Source organism: Macaca thibetana, chromosome 12 (assembly GCF_024542745.1).
Source record: "Macaca thibetana thibetana isolate TM-01 chromosome 12, ASM2454274v1, whole genome shotgun sequence".
Lineage (NCBI taxonomy): Eukaryota > Metazoa > Chordata > Mammalia > Primates > Cercopithecidae > Macaca > Macaca thibetana.
In genome coordinates this window covers 20,663,876-20,676,927 of record NC_065589.1, presented here as the reverse complement: position 1 = coordinate 20,676,927, position 13,052 = coordinate 20,663,876, and the positions used below count along the sequence as shown (strand labels likewise).

Here is a 13,052-nt window from a genome sequence, read left to right as displayed (position 1 = left end):
TTCATCATATTTCTCATTATATAATATTCATAGAACAACCATCATGCACTCCAAGAGGCTGTATAGAATGTAAAGAATATCCCTCTTTCTAAAAAGCTTACCTTCCAAGATTATGTCCACAGAATGGGTAGATCTACTTTCTGTTGAAAATTTGCCTCATCAAATGACCAATAATAATGCAAATAGCATAAATATATACCAATTAGTAATATTTACATATACTACGTTGGTATATGTAAGTATTCAGTGTCTCTGTTCAAATGCTATAGGTTAATTCCTTTTAGGAGATTTAAAGCTATAGTTTTCAACTCCAGAATTGGAAATAAGACAGAAAGTTTGACAGGAAAGAAAAGTCTACGAGGGAAAGCGAAATTATATGTCTCAATTTCGGTGGAATGAAGATAAAAATTAATATATTGATGTTGACAACCTTGACCCATGAATCCACTCCATATACTAAAAAAAAAAAAATTATCTTTGCTCACTCGGCTTTATCTGTACATTTTCCACCCCATAGGAGTTTCCTTTTTACCAGCCTAGTTCCAGGCTTTTATGAGGCCTACGAGGCCAGGTAAGACAATTACAAGACACAGGATCAAGGAAGTGAGAGGAAAAGGGAGGATAAGAGAGTTTAGAAAAGGAGAAAAAAGGGAATTTATTAAATTAGCTGAATTGTAAATATTGAAATCAATGAAAAAATCCAAACATAATTTAGAGTGTATAATTTTAAAAAGTCAAAATGTGGATCTCGGTTTGTGTCTGGCCTTCTCTTTTTCAGTAATATTGTTTCCATAATAGCCCTTTTCACAGAAATAAGAAGGAGAATAAAACTTAGAGAAAAAGAAGAGACCAAAAGGGACAAGGTAGTGGCTACTTGCAGAAACCTGAAAAATGTATGTGACGAAGGTAAGTTTGAGTTACAAAGAAAAAGCAACAGCAACTTCCCCCTCTGGTCTTTCAGTTGTTATCTAACATCCATCACGCTTATCAAGGAGAAACCCCTTTTAAAAGGTAAGTAGAAAAAAAAAGGACAACTGAGTTAGACAAACATGTCTTGGCCGGTGGAGCATAGGATTGGAGATTAGGTGGAAGGGCGATAGTCTACCTTTACAGTAAACCGGGCAATTTTCCTCTTCCAAACGGAGTTTCCTTATTAGAAAGTATTTCAAAAATAACTGTAAATGTGACTTTCTAAATGATAACATAATGCAAAATGGAGACTGAGGGGAAATAGCCTAGATTTTACTAAAGAATTGTATTTATTTATTTAGGAGAGAAACATGGAGAGTTGTTTCTGCAGAGATGTGCGGGGGAGCATATTATGTGCAAAAGCATCAAAAATTCTTCTAGTTTCAAGTTGTTGCAAATATGCCTGCTTGGCTGCAAACTAAATATGTATTTATATGTGATAATAATTTAGGCAATTTAATGTTGATTTTGAGAATCAGCAAGACACTGGGCAATCCCAGGTTTCATATCAAAAGTGGAATGATTACCAATTAAAATTTACCATCCTAATTCCAATCTGAAAGACAGACATAAGCTAAGAAGAAGAAAGAGATTCATGACGCACATATTAAAAATACAAAAATGAGGCCAGGCGAAGTAGCTCACGCCTGTAATCCCAGCACTTTGTGAGGCCGGGGTGGGCAGATCACCTGAGGTCGGGACTTCCAGATCAGCCTCACCAACATGGAGAAACCCTCTCTCTACTGAAAATACAAAAATTAGCCTTGCGTGGTGGCACTTGCCTGTAATCCCAGCTACTCGGGAGGCTGAGAGAGGAAAATCCCTTGAACCTGGGAGGCAGAGGTTGCGGTCAGCTGAGATCGTGCCATCACACTCCAGCCTGGGCAACAAAAGTGAAACTCCGTCTCCAAATACACACACACACGCGCACACACACACATGCGTATATATACATATACATACACATACATATATATGTGTGTATGTATATGTATGTAAATGAATGGTTACAGATTAATTTTCAACTTTCACTAAAACACTTGGGAGTCCTAACAAATGACTTGGAGTTGTGTCCAATTACCAAGTTATATACTGTTGCTGAAATTCAGCTGTCTTCCCCAGAGGCATTAATTGAGATTGTAGGAGATGCACAGCAAAATTGAAGATTCGGCTTTTTACATTTTTAAGAGGATTAACATAGAATTTGGTTGTTTTTAATAAGCTTTTATGTGTATTATGTGTCTGCGTGTATATATTGGGTACACACATGTATGTATCTCTATGTATATTTTTATATGTAGATAAGTTGTGCCTATCCCCTTTGGACTCTAACAACTAAAATGTAATAAATCAATCTTTTGTGCACTAACGAAGTTAAGGCTTGACCACTCCACACATTCTGGTTTTAGCACTTATTGGAGTGCAATCATAAATAGCCTTAATTTTATTAAAATGCAGTTGTTATTTTCCTTTTGCTCTGGCTTCTGATGATAAAACACAAAAAATCAATGTACTGTTTCATATCACCCACTTTCAAAACTATATTTCAGATATGGTAATAGAAAAGCTTCTTTCTACACTGGCATCTACTCCAGTTTTCAAAAGCAAATACATAAAGGACATGTTTCAAGAATGAAAAGATGATATAAGCTAAAATAAATAAGTTCTTTCTAAGACATAAGTAATAATTGCGCTGTAAGTTATATAAGCCTCAGTGACAGTACTCTGGCAAAGACATCCATTTATCAGTCGAAGCAAGTAATTCCATGTTCTGTGAATGGCAGAATGAGAGCAAGTTCGACTGATTTATGAAGTGATTTTTTTTTCCATTCTACTGAATGATTGAGACAAAGGACCTACAGCAATGGTGGTTCATCTTTTCTGTTCAAGTGCCAATTTTTTTTATGACTTTTGTTTTGTTTCTCGTGGAGACATTGTTGCCTCATTCACCTACCTATGTTGAATAAGAAATGTTTAACTCTAGGTTATTCAGGATGAATGGCCCCAAGAAAGTAATTGAGTAGTTCCTATCTTTCTTACATCCTGCTTTGAGTGTCATATAGGGGAAAAGTTTCTGGCCTGGGAGCTAGTGGGGAACAAATTGTATTCATCTTTGTATATTCTTTTAAGTCCAGCATGATCCCTAGGATATAGGAGGCACTGAAAAGAAATTGTAAAATCAAGATGAAATGGCCTCTAAACCTGCTGGATAGGCAGCAAACTGTGATGGGGGACAGCAAAGAACCACAATCTCATAATCCTGACTTGGGCACTTACAGGTCAGGTAGACTATGGGCAGACCTTGTAACCTCTGTGAGACTCAGTTTGTTCACCTGTCAAATGGTAATAACCAGTTTCTACCTTATAGGGCTAAAATGGGGATTAAATAACAAAGTGCATGTAAATTGCCAGTTACCAAAACAAGGAGGACGGGTCAGGCTATCACTAGGTTTAGGTAAGGGGCCATCTCCAAGGAAGAGAATGGTCTAGAAAAATGAGACTCTGTCTTTCCCTTCTTCTAACTTTTTTTTTTTGAGACAGAGTCTTGCTGTGCTACCCAGGCTGGAGTGCAGTGGTGCGATCTTGGCTCACTGCAACCTCTGCCTCCCGGACTCAAGCGATTCTCCTGCCTCAGCCCCCTGGGCACATGCCACTATGCCCAGCTAATTTTTGTATTTTTAATAGAGATGTGGTTTTACCATTTTGGCCAGGCTGGTCTTGAACTCCTGACTTCAAGTCATCCGCCTGTCTCGGCCTCCCACAGTGCTGGGACTACAGACGTGTGCCACAATGCCATGCCCCTTCTTCTAACTTTTATATACGCAAGTGGATTCTAAGTGTTGCTTTAAAAGGCATATAAACGCAAAACACACGAATGGGCACACACACGTGCAACAATCCCAAAGGCAGCCTGAAGTCAGAAGGAAACAAAAGGTGGGTAGAGACAAAGCCCATCTGTCAATTTGTCTTGGCCATAAACACGGGCCTTGGAATGGCCTCCATATTTTTGCTATGCTTTTTTGTTGTTGTTTCCCCTCACTCTGCAGCCCCACATCAACTGGGAGAACCACTTCATCCCCTCCCCACCAGCTGCTACCCAACTCACTGCTTAACCAATCATCATTACAGTCATGTAAGGACTCCCCAGAAAGACAAGGCTCGGGATATCAGTCTTAATTCTGTTCTTCTCAGAGTGCGGTACCAGTGCCCCTGGGTGGATCGGTACATGGAGAGTACAAAAAGCCTCAGACAAAAATAGATACTCAGCATGGAGTATCTATTGTATTTGAGGATTTGGACTACAGAGGAATATCTTTATACTAAGACAAATACAGCCATATTGTATGTAATATTGTCATGAATGTAATATTGTCATGAGTTTTTCAGACAAAACAATGGATGTTAAAGAAAACTCAAGCAAACTGAGAGAGGGCAGAACCCAAGGCTAGGTTCTAAATGCCCTCATTTTTCAACTCATGGGTATATATACTTCCTTCCCTGGTCATTCAGAGTAATTTTCAGACAAAGACTGAGAAGCAATGCCTAGCACATTTTCTTAGATAGACTTTTAACTGTTTCATAAGAAAGTGGGTGTTCTTAGGAAAAAGCTGTGCCCCTGAAGGTAGAATCCCATTGCATTAAACTGTACAAGAACGTCTAAGTCATCATTTTGCCATCTAGCTCTATTTTCAATTGCAGATTGATAACATATATTAATAACATTAATTTTAAAGCAGCTAGAAAATTTATCTGGTAAAAAGTATCACATGTAACCACAAATATCTAGTTGGTAAAAATTGCTGAATGCAAATCTTCTCTTTGGGCCCAATTTTATGCATTGGTACAATGTTATTTTTTATTTTTATTTTTTTAAGTAGAGTTTCACTCTTGTCACCCAGGCTGGAGTTCAATGGTGCATTCTTAGCAACCTCCACCTCTTGGGTTCAAGCAATTCTCCAACCTCAGCCTCCCAAGTAGCTGGAATTACAGGCACCTGCCACCACACCTGGATAATTTTTTTGTATTTTTAGTAGAGACGGGGTTTCACCATGTTGGCCAGGCTGTTCTCGAACTCTTGACCTCAGGTGATGCACCTGCCTCAGCCTCCCAAAGTGCTGGGATTACAGGCGTGAGCCACCAAGCCCAGCCAATGTTACATATTCTTAATAAAATAAGTTAACAAGCATTCATGCAGCAAACTATTGAGAAGCTACGATGTGCAAATAATTTTGGTTCATACAAAGTGAAATAAAATGTGGGGTTTTCTTTCAAGATATCCACAATCTAAGCACTGTGAAATAGAAATAGAATGTAAATCATATACATAATTTTAAATGTCTTGGTAGCCATGTTAATAAAAGTAAAAAGAAGTAACATTAATTTTAATAATTCAGCATTAATTTCAATAATATGTTTATTTAACCCAGTATGTCCAAAATGTCATCATTTCAACATATAATCAACAAAAAAGTATTATTAAGACATTTTACATTCTTTTATTATAGTGAGACTTCAAAATGTATTTTTCACTTGCAACACATCTCAGTTTAGACTAGCTGTGTTGCAAATGATCAAAAGCCACATGTGACTAGTGGTTACTATATTGGACAGCACAGAAATGAATCATTAATAAATACTGATTAAGCACATAATTTAAAAATTGCAGCTTCAATACTAGTTCCTGACGATACAGTGGTATATGAGACGTTATCCTTGTCCTCACAGAGCACACATTCTGGCAACAATGATAAAGAATAAGTAAAAGATAATTATAATACAAATGGTAAGTGTTACGATACAGGAAACAAGCACAGGAGTGGCGTAGAGACTGCTGGGTGGGAATGCGGTTGAGACCTGTTAAGGCATGGGGTAAAGGGTTCCATATTAGCCCGTTCTCCCGCTGCTAAAAAGGCATACCTGAGACTGGGTAATCTATGAAGAAAAGAGGTTTAACTGACTCACAGTTCTGCAGGCTGTACAGGAGGCACAGTGGGGGAGGCCTCAGTAAACTTACAATTATGGCAGAAGGCAAAGGGGAAGCAAGCACATCTTTACATGGTGACAGGAGAGAGAGAGCAACAGGGAAAGTGCCATACACTTAAATAATCAGATCTCATGAGAACTCACTCACTATCACTATAATAGCAAGGGGGAAATCTGTCCCCATGATCCAATCACCTCCCACCAGGTCCCTTTCCCAATATTGGGAATTACAATTCTACATGAGATTTTGGTGGGGACACAGAGCCAAACCATAACCATATCAGGCTTTATTTTAAATGGAGTGGCTAGGGGAAGGTGTCTCTGAAAAGTTAGCATTTAAAGCAGAGAACTTGCATTAGTTTTCTATTGCTGTTGTAAGAAATAACTAGAAACAGCATGACTTAAAACCACACAAATTGATTACCTTACAGTTCTAGAAGCCAGAAGTCTGAAATGGGTCTTATGGGGCAGAAGTCAAGATGCTGGCAGGGCTGTGTTTCTTTGGAGGCTCTACAAGAGAATCCGTTCGTTTCCTTTTCAGTGTCCACAGGCTGCCTGCTGTCCTCAGCTCATCACCACCTTTGTCCTCAAAGCCGACAAGCTCCTCAACCCAGCTTCTATTTGCACATCTCCTTTGCTGACTGGCTCTCCTGCCTCCCTCTTTTGCTCATAATGACTATTATGATTAAACTGGGCATAGCCGAACAATCCAGGTGTATATTTTCATCTCAATATCCTTGACTTAATTACATCTACAAAGCTCCTTTTGCCATGTAAGGTAATGTATTCACAGGCTCCTGGAGATTAGGACATAAACATCTTTGTGAGGCCACCATCTGCCTATCACAGACCTGAAGGATACAAAGGAGTGGAAAAGAGTGTCTCTATCTAGACTTTAGAGTAAGAAAGAATTTGGCAAATTCAAGGAACTGAAGGAAGATCCATGTTACAGGAGTACAGAATGCAAGAGGGAGAACGGTGCAAGACAAGGCTGGGAGCAAGGTAGGGACCAGAATACACCGGGCCTTTTAGACCCTGTTAAATAATTTGAGTTCATTCTATAACAATTGGGAGCTAGTGGGGGCTTTTAAGAGAGTATTATCAAATAATCTAAGCAGTAGTATCAAGTATCAAGTAATCTAAGCAAATTTAAGCAGTAGAAGTTATTATCAAATAATCTAGATCATGTAATAATTGAATTAGTTTGGCTGCTGGAGGAGAATGAGTCAAAGTGGAACATGAATGGAAGTGAGAAGACCAATGAGGACTGACTGATGCCAAACTATGCAAGACAATGCTAGTAGACACGGAGAGAAGTAGCCCAGTTGGTTATAGTGCTAGTCATAATGGTTACTGCTTATCAAAACTGGAACTGTATGCTTAATATTATGCACTTGATTGCATGCAACTTTTTAAATATTATAAAATTATGACCACACCGCACAGCTCCCAGCCGCCCGAGCGCCTGTTTGCTGCCTGGTACTCCTCCATCTAGCTGCCATGATAAGCTCCAGCTGAGCTGCAACAGCCGGTCTAGCGGGTACCGTAGCCTCCCGGGGTCCTACGGCCACCCTCCACCAGGATGGCTGGAATGGCCTTAGTCATGAGGCTTCTAGAGTTATTTCAAGGCGGGATTATGCATCGGAAGCAATCAAGGGAGCAGTTGTTGGTACTGATTTCGGTACCACCAACTCCTACGAGGCAGTTATGGAAGGTACACAAGCAAAGGTGCTGGAGAATGCCGAAGGTGCCAGAACCGTCCCTTCAGTTGTGGCCTTTACAGCAGATGGTGAGCGACTTGTTGGCATGCCTGCCAAGCGACAGCCCAAACAATATATCCTATGCTACCAAGCGTCTCATTAGCCGGCAATATGATGATCCTGAAGTACAGAAAGACGTTAAAAATATTCCCTTTAAAATTGTTCGTGCCTCCAATGGTGATGTCTGGGTTGAGGCTCATGGGAAACTGTATTCTCCAGGTCAGATCGGAGCATTTGTGTCGATGAAGATCAAAGAGACGGCAGAAAATTACCTGGGACACACAGCAAACAATGCTGTCATCATAGTCCTAGCTTATTTCAATGACTTGCAGAGACAGACAACTAAAGATGCTGGCCAGATACCTGGACTGAATGTGCTTTGGGTGATTAATGAGTCCACAGCTGCTGCTCTTGCCTATGGTCTAGACAAATCAGAAGACAAAGTCATTGCTGTATATGATTTGGGTGGTGGAACTTTTGATATTTCTATCCTGGAAATTCAGAAAGCAGTATTCGAGGTGAAATCCACACGTGGGGACACTTTCTTAGGTGGGGAAGACTTTGACGAGGTCTTGCTATGGCACATTGTGAAGGAGTTCAAGAGAGAGATGGTGGTCGATTTGACCAGAGACAATGTGGCATTTCAGAGGGTACGGGAAGCTGCTGAAAAGGCTAAATGTGAACTCTCCTCATCTGTGCAGACTGACATCAATTTGCCCTATCTTACAATGGATTCTTCTGGACCCAAGCATTTGAATATGAAGTTGACCCGTGCTTAATTTGAAGGGATTGTCACTGATCTAATCAGGAGGACTATCACTCCATGCCAAAAAGCTATGCAAGATGCAGAAGTCAGCAAGAGTGACATAGGAGAAGTGATTCTTGTCGGTGGCATGACTAGGATGCCCAAGGTTCAGCAGACTGTGCAGGATTTTTTTTTGGCAGAGCCCCAAGTAAAGCTGTCAATCCTGATGAGGCTGTGGCCATTGGAGTTGCCATTCAGGGAGGTGTGTTGGCTGTCGATATTACAGATGTGCTGCTCCTTGATGTCACTCCCCTCTCTCTGGGTATTGAAACTCTGTGAGGTGTCTTTACCAAACTTATTATAGGAATACCACTATTCCAACCAAGAAGAGCCAGGTATTCTCTGCTGCCGCTGATGATCAGACACAAGTGGAAACTAAAGTGTGTCAGGGTGAGAGAGAGATGGCTGGAGACAACAAATTCCTTGGACAGTTTACTTTGATTGGAATTCCACCAGCCCCTCGTGGAGTTCCTCAGATTGAAGTTACATTTGACATTGATGCCAGTGGGACCATATATGTTTCTGCTAAAGATAAAGGCACAGGACGTGAGCAGCAGATTGTAAGCCAGTCTTCTGGTGGGTTAAGCAAAGATGACATTGAAAATATGGTTAAAAATGCACAGAAATATGCTAAGGAAGACCAGTAAAAGAAGGAACGAGTTGAAGCAGTTAACGTGGCTGAAGGAATCATATACACCACAGAAACCAAGACGGAAAAATTCAAGGACCAATTACCTGCTGATAGTGCAACAAGCTGAAATAAGAGATTTCCAAAATGAGGGAGCTCCTAGCTAGAAAAGACAGCGAAACAGGAGAAAACATTAGACAGGCAGCATCCTCTCTTCAGCAGGCATCATTGAAGCTCTTTGAAATGGCATACAAAAAGATGGCATCTGAGCGAGAAGGCTGTGGAAGTTCTGGCACTGGGGAACAAAAGGAAGATGAAAAGGAGGAAAAACAGTAATAATAGCAGAAATTTTGAAGCCAGAAGGACAACATATGAAGCTTAGGAGTGAAGAGACTTCCTGAGCAGAAATGGGCAAACTTCAGTCTTTTTACTGTGTTTTTGCAGTATTCTACATATAATTTCCTTAATTTGTAAATTTAGTGACCATTAGCTAGTGATCATTTAATGGATGGTGATTCTAACAGTATAAAGTTTACAATGTTCTATGTCCCTAACCTGTCATTTTTCAGCTGCATGTAAAAGGAGGTAGGATGAATTGATAATTATAAATATTTAACTATTTAATGCTGAAGTGACCATATTTTCAAGAGGTGAAATCATCTTGCACACAACAATGAAGGTAGTCAGCCATAGATTTGAAATGAGACCACATATGGGGATGAGATCCTTCTAGTCAGCCTAGTACTGCTGTACTGGCCTGTGTGTACATGGGGTCCTTCAACTGAGGCCTTGCAAAGCAAGCCGTCTGTGCCATGCTTGTAGATGGGGCAGAGGAATCTAGAACAATGGAAAGCTTAGCTATTTATGTTAGGTACAGCTATTAAAACAACGTAGGAATGAGGCTAGACCCTTAACTTCCTTCAGGCATACTTTTCTAGCTATCTTCTGCCCTATGTCTGGCACCTGCATCCTTGATGATTGTTCTCTTACCCATTCTGGATTTTTTTTAGATAAATATGAAAAGCAAAAAAATAAAAGTAAAATTATGAAGTTAGTTTTTTCTCTTTTATAAAAAGAAGAAACAACTTCTGGCATCAGGAGTTTGAAGAGGAACCTGTCTTTACAGCCTTATTTCCAATGGGTATTAGTTTTCACACTGCTGATAAAGATATACCTGAGACCCGCAAGAAAAAGAGGTTTAATGGACTTATAGTTCCACATGGCTGGGGAGGCCTCACAATTATGGTAGAAGGCAAGGAGGAGCAAGTCATGTCTTACATGGATGGCAGCAGGCAAAGAGAGAGCTTGTGCAGGGAAATTCCCTTTTAAAAACCATTAGCTCTCATGAGACTTACTCACTCCATGAGAATAGCATGGGAAAGACCTGAACCCATGATTCAATTACCTCCCACCGGGTTCCTCCCACAACACATGGGAATTCAAGATGAGATCTGGGTGGGGACACAGCCAAACCATATCACCATGGCACATTGTACATAATACTGTCATGGTGTTCATCTCATTCCATCAACCTACTTGTCCTGCCCTTCTCTCAGAGCTCAATATTGTACCAGTTGTCACCCAATTTCATCTTGGGATGAAAACTCTATTGGGCTCACCTTCATTCACTCATTCATTTACATATAATTTCTACAAACAACTATTGAATGTCTGCAACATGGATTATACTGTGTAGGCATCGAGGACCGAATGGTCAGCAAAAACAGACAAAATCCCTATGCTAATGCAGTGTAGAGTCTAGTGGGAAAGATTGGCTTTGATCAAATGATCATTCTTACCTGTAAAATTATGTCAGTTATAAGAATTATGAAGATTTTTGTGCTATGAGAATATGTAGTAAAGTATTAGCAGGTCATGGAACGTTCCCCTGAAAAAGTAAGGTTGGTTGTAAGATCTGAAGGACAAATAGGACCTAACAAGATAAAAGCAAAGAAAGAAAACCCTACAGTCAAAGGGAATAATATATACAAAGGCCGTAAGGCAGGGAAAAAAAAAAAAAAAAAAAAGACAACTTGCTCCATGAACTGAAGGCCACTATGGCTGGAACACAGAAAACTCTGTGAAGAAATAATCCCCTTATTCATCAGACCACTATCTTGACCCAAAATGAATATGATCCTGTTCATATAGTAAAATCCATACTGATAATATTGGCCATTATTAATGGGGCATTTACTATGTACTAGTCCATATTTAAACTATTTTATATGTATTAAGTCATTAAATCCTCACCACAATCCTATTAAGGAAATGCTGCTATTATTCTCCCACTTTATAAATAAGAAAACTGAGACACAGGGATAGGTAGCATGCCCACGTTGTAGAGCCCAGATTTGAAACAAGTATCCTGAACCTTATGTTCCTCCTTCCTCACACTCACATGTCACATGTTGAAGGCAGCCTGTCCCCACCTGGCCCCCTGTGTTAGGAAGTTCTGGGAGTCTCTACCACAGCTTTCCCTGGGGAAAGGCTGATGACCGGGAACTGTCATTAACAGTCATCAGTGGGTTCAGCAGTTCCTAAGTGGTGTCTAGGGAGAGGTGAGAATGATTTGTCACCATTTGTTGGAAGAAAGTAAAAAGCACAAATGAATTGGGGCAAGGTTCCAGTCACCCTAGAAAGGTACAGTGGGTGCTGACAGAGAGCTCAGGGCTAGAGGCAAATCATCAACACTTGACTCAGTTTCTGTCTTTGAGAAAGGTAGTGAGCATCTTTATTAAATTGCTGAGAAGAGGATATGCCCACAAGACAGAAGAGATGTTGTAGAAAAACTGCCACACTTGGCAGGCAAGAGACCCCGCTCCTTGTGGCAGCTCTGCCATTGACCTTGGGCAGACACTTAACATCCTCAGGCTTTGGTTTTCTCATTTGTAATGTGAGAGGACTGGAACAAGTGGTCCCTGCAGGCTCTCACAGCCTCTGGAGTTACTGAGACACTGGGAAGTAAAATTCAGCTCCTCTCCTAGGTTTCTGAAGGAATAGACTTAAAGGCAAGAAATATTCCTAAACAGCAATAGATAGCCCAGGCCATTCATGCTACAGGAACTTTTGATACCTGGATTACGTAAGTATGTAAATTCAAACAAACAAAAGAGAAATTCTGCAACCCTTTGCAAAACATGAAGATTTTTAAGATGACCTCAACTTGCACCAAAATAAAATTATAAAGGAAATACAAACATCTATTCTTCCCAATGCTCCAGGTCCCCCCCAAATTTGCATTTGCTTCCTTCTTTCCTCCACCTTATTAATTGTACAAATAAGGGGCACACTAAACATTTAAGTATGCAAATTATAAAAATAATGAATAGTCTATGCTTCTTTTGTGTTCCATTGTAATAAAACCTATTGTTCCATCCATCAGTCTCATTAGAGTAGGTTTTGACCTATACTGAAAAAAAAAACACTCAAATGTTCAAGCTCATCTGCCAAATGAGGGACCTCAGAAGGACAATCTCCACTGTTTCCTCCCCCGTCGAATATTATATGATTCTCCATGGAAATGATGATAATAGATCAGCAGCACTGTGGTTTTACACAAAGGGTAGGACCTCATCGGCAGGCTACAAGCCTAGAAATTAGAAATATTTTGGTGAATACAGAAAAATTTTCTTATGGTTAATGATATGTTATCCTAATCAGGGTAAAATTTTAAGAAAGAACTTAGAGGTCTCACAGTGTGTTTCCTTCCCAAAGTACAGGAACTAGAAAAATGCTGTTACCAAATATCTTGAGGTAGCTTTTCTGTTGTTAAAAGAAAATACATATTGCTGAAAGAAGAGAGACATTGCAGAAGTTACCTCTCAATCAGCTTTCGACAGGTTATATTGCAGGCATGAAATGAAAGCACCAAGACTTTGATTATGTGTAGATTTTAATTATGTTT

General features: G+C 39.9%; 1 pseudogene across 1 annotated transcript; it reads left to right on the top strand.

The window, feature by feature from the left end:
• Positions 1 to 7,452: 7,452 nt before the first annotated feature.
• On the top strand, positions 7,453 to 9,767 carry LOC126933026 (stress-70 protein, mitochondrial-like; annotated as a pseudogene). Its single transcript, XR_007718396.1, has one exon. The product of XR_007718396.1 is annotated as a stress-70 protein, mitochondrial-like (transcript).
• The last annotated feature ends 3,285 nt before the right edge of the window (positions 9,768 to 13,052 follow it).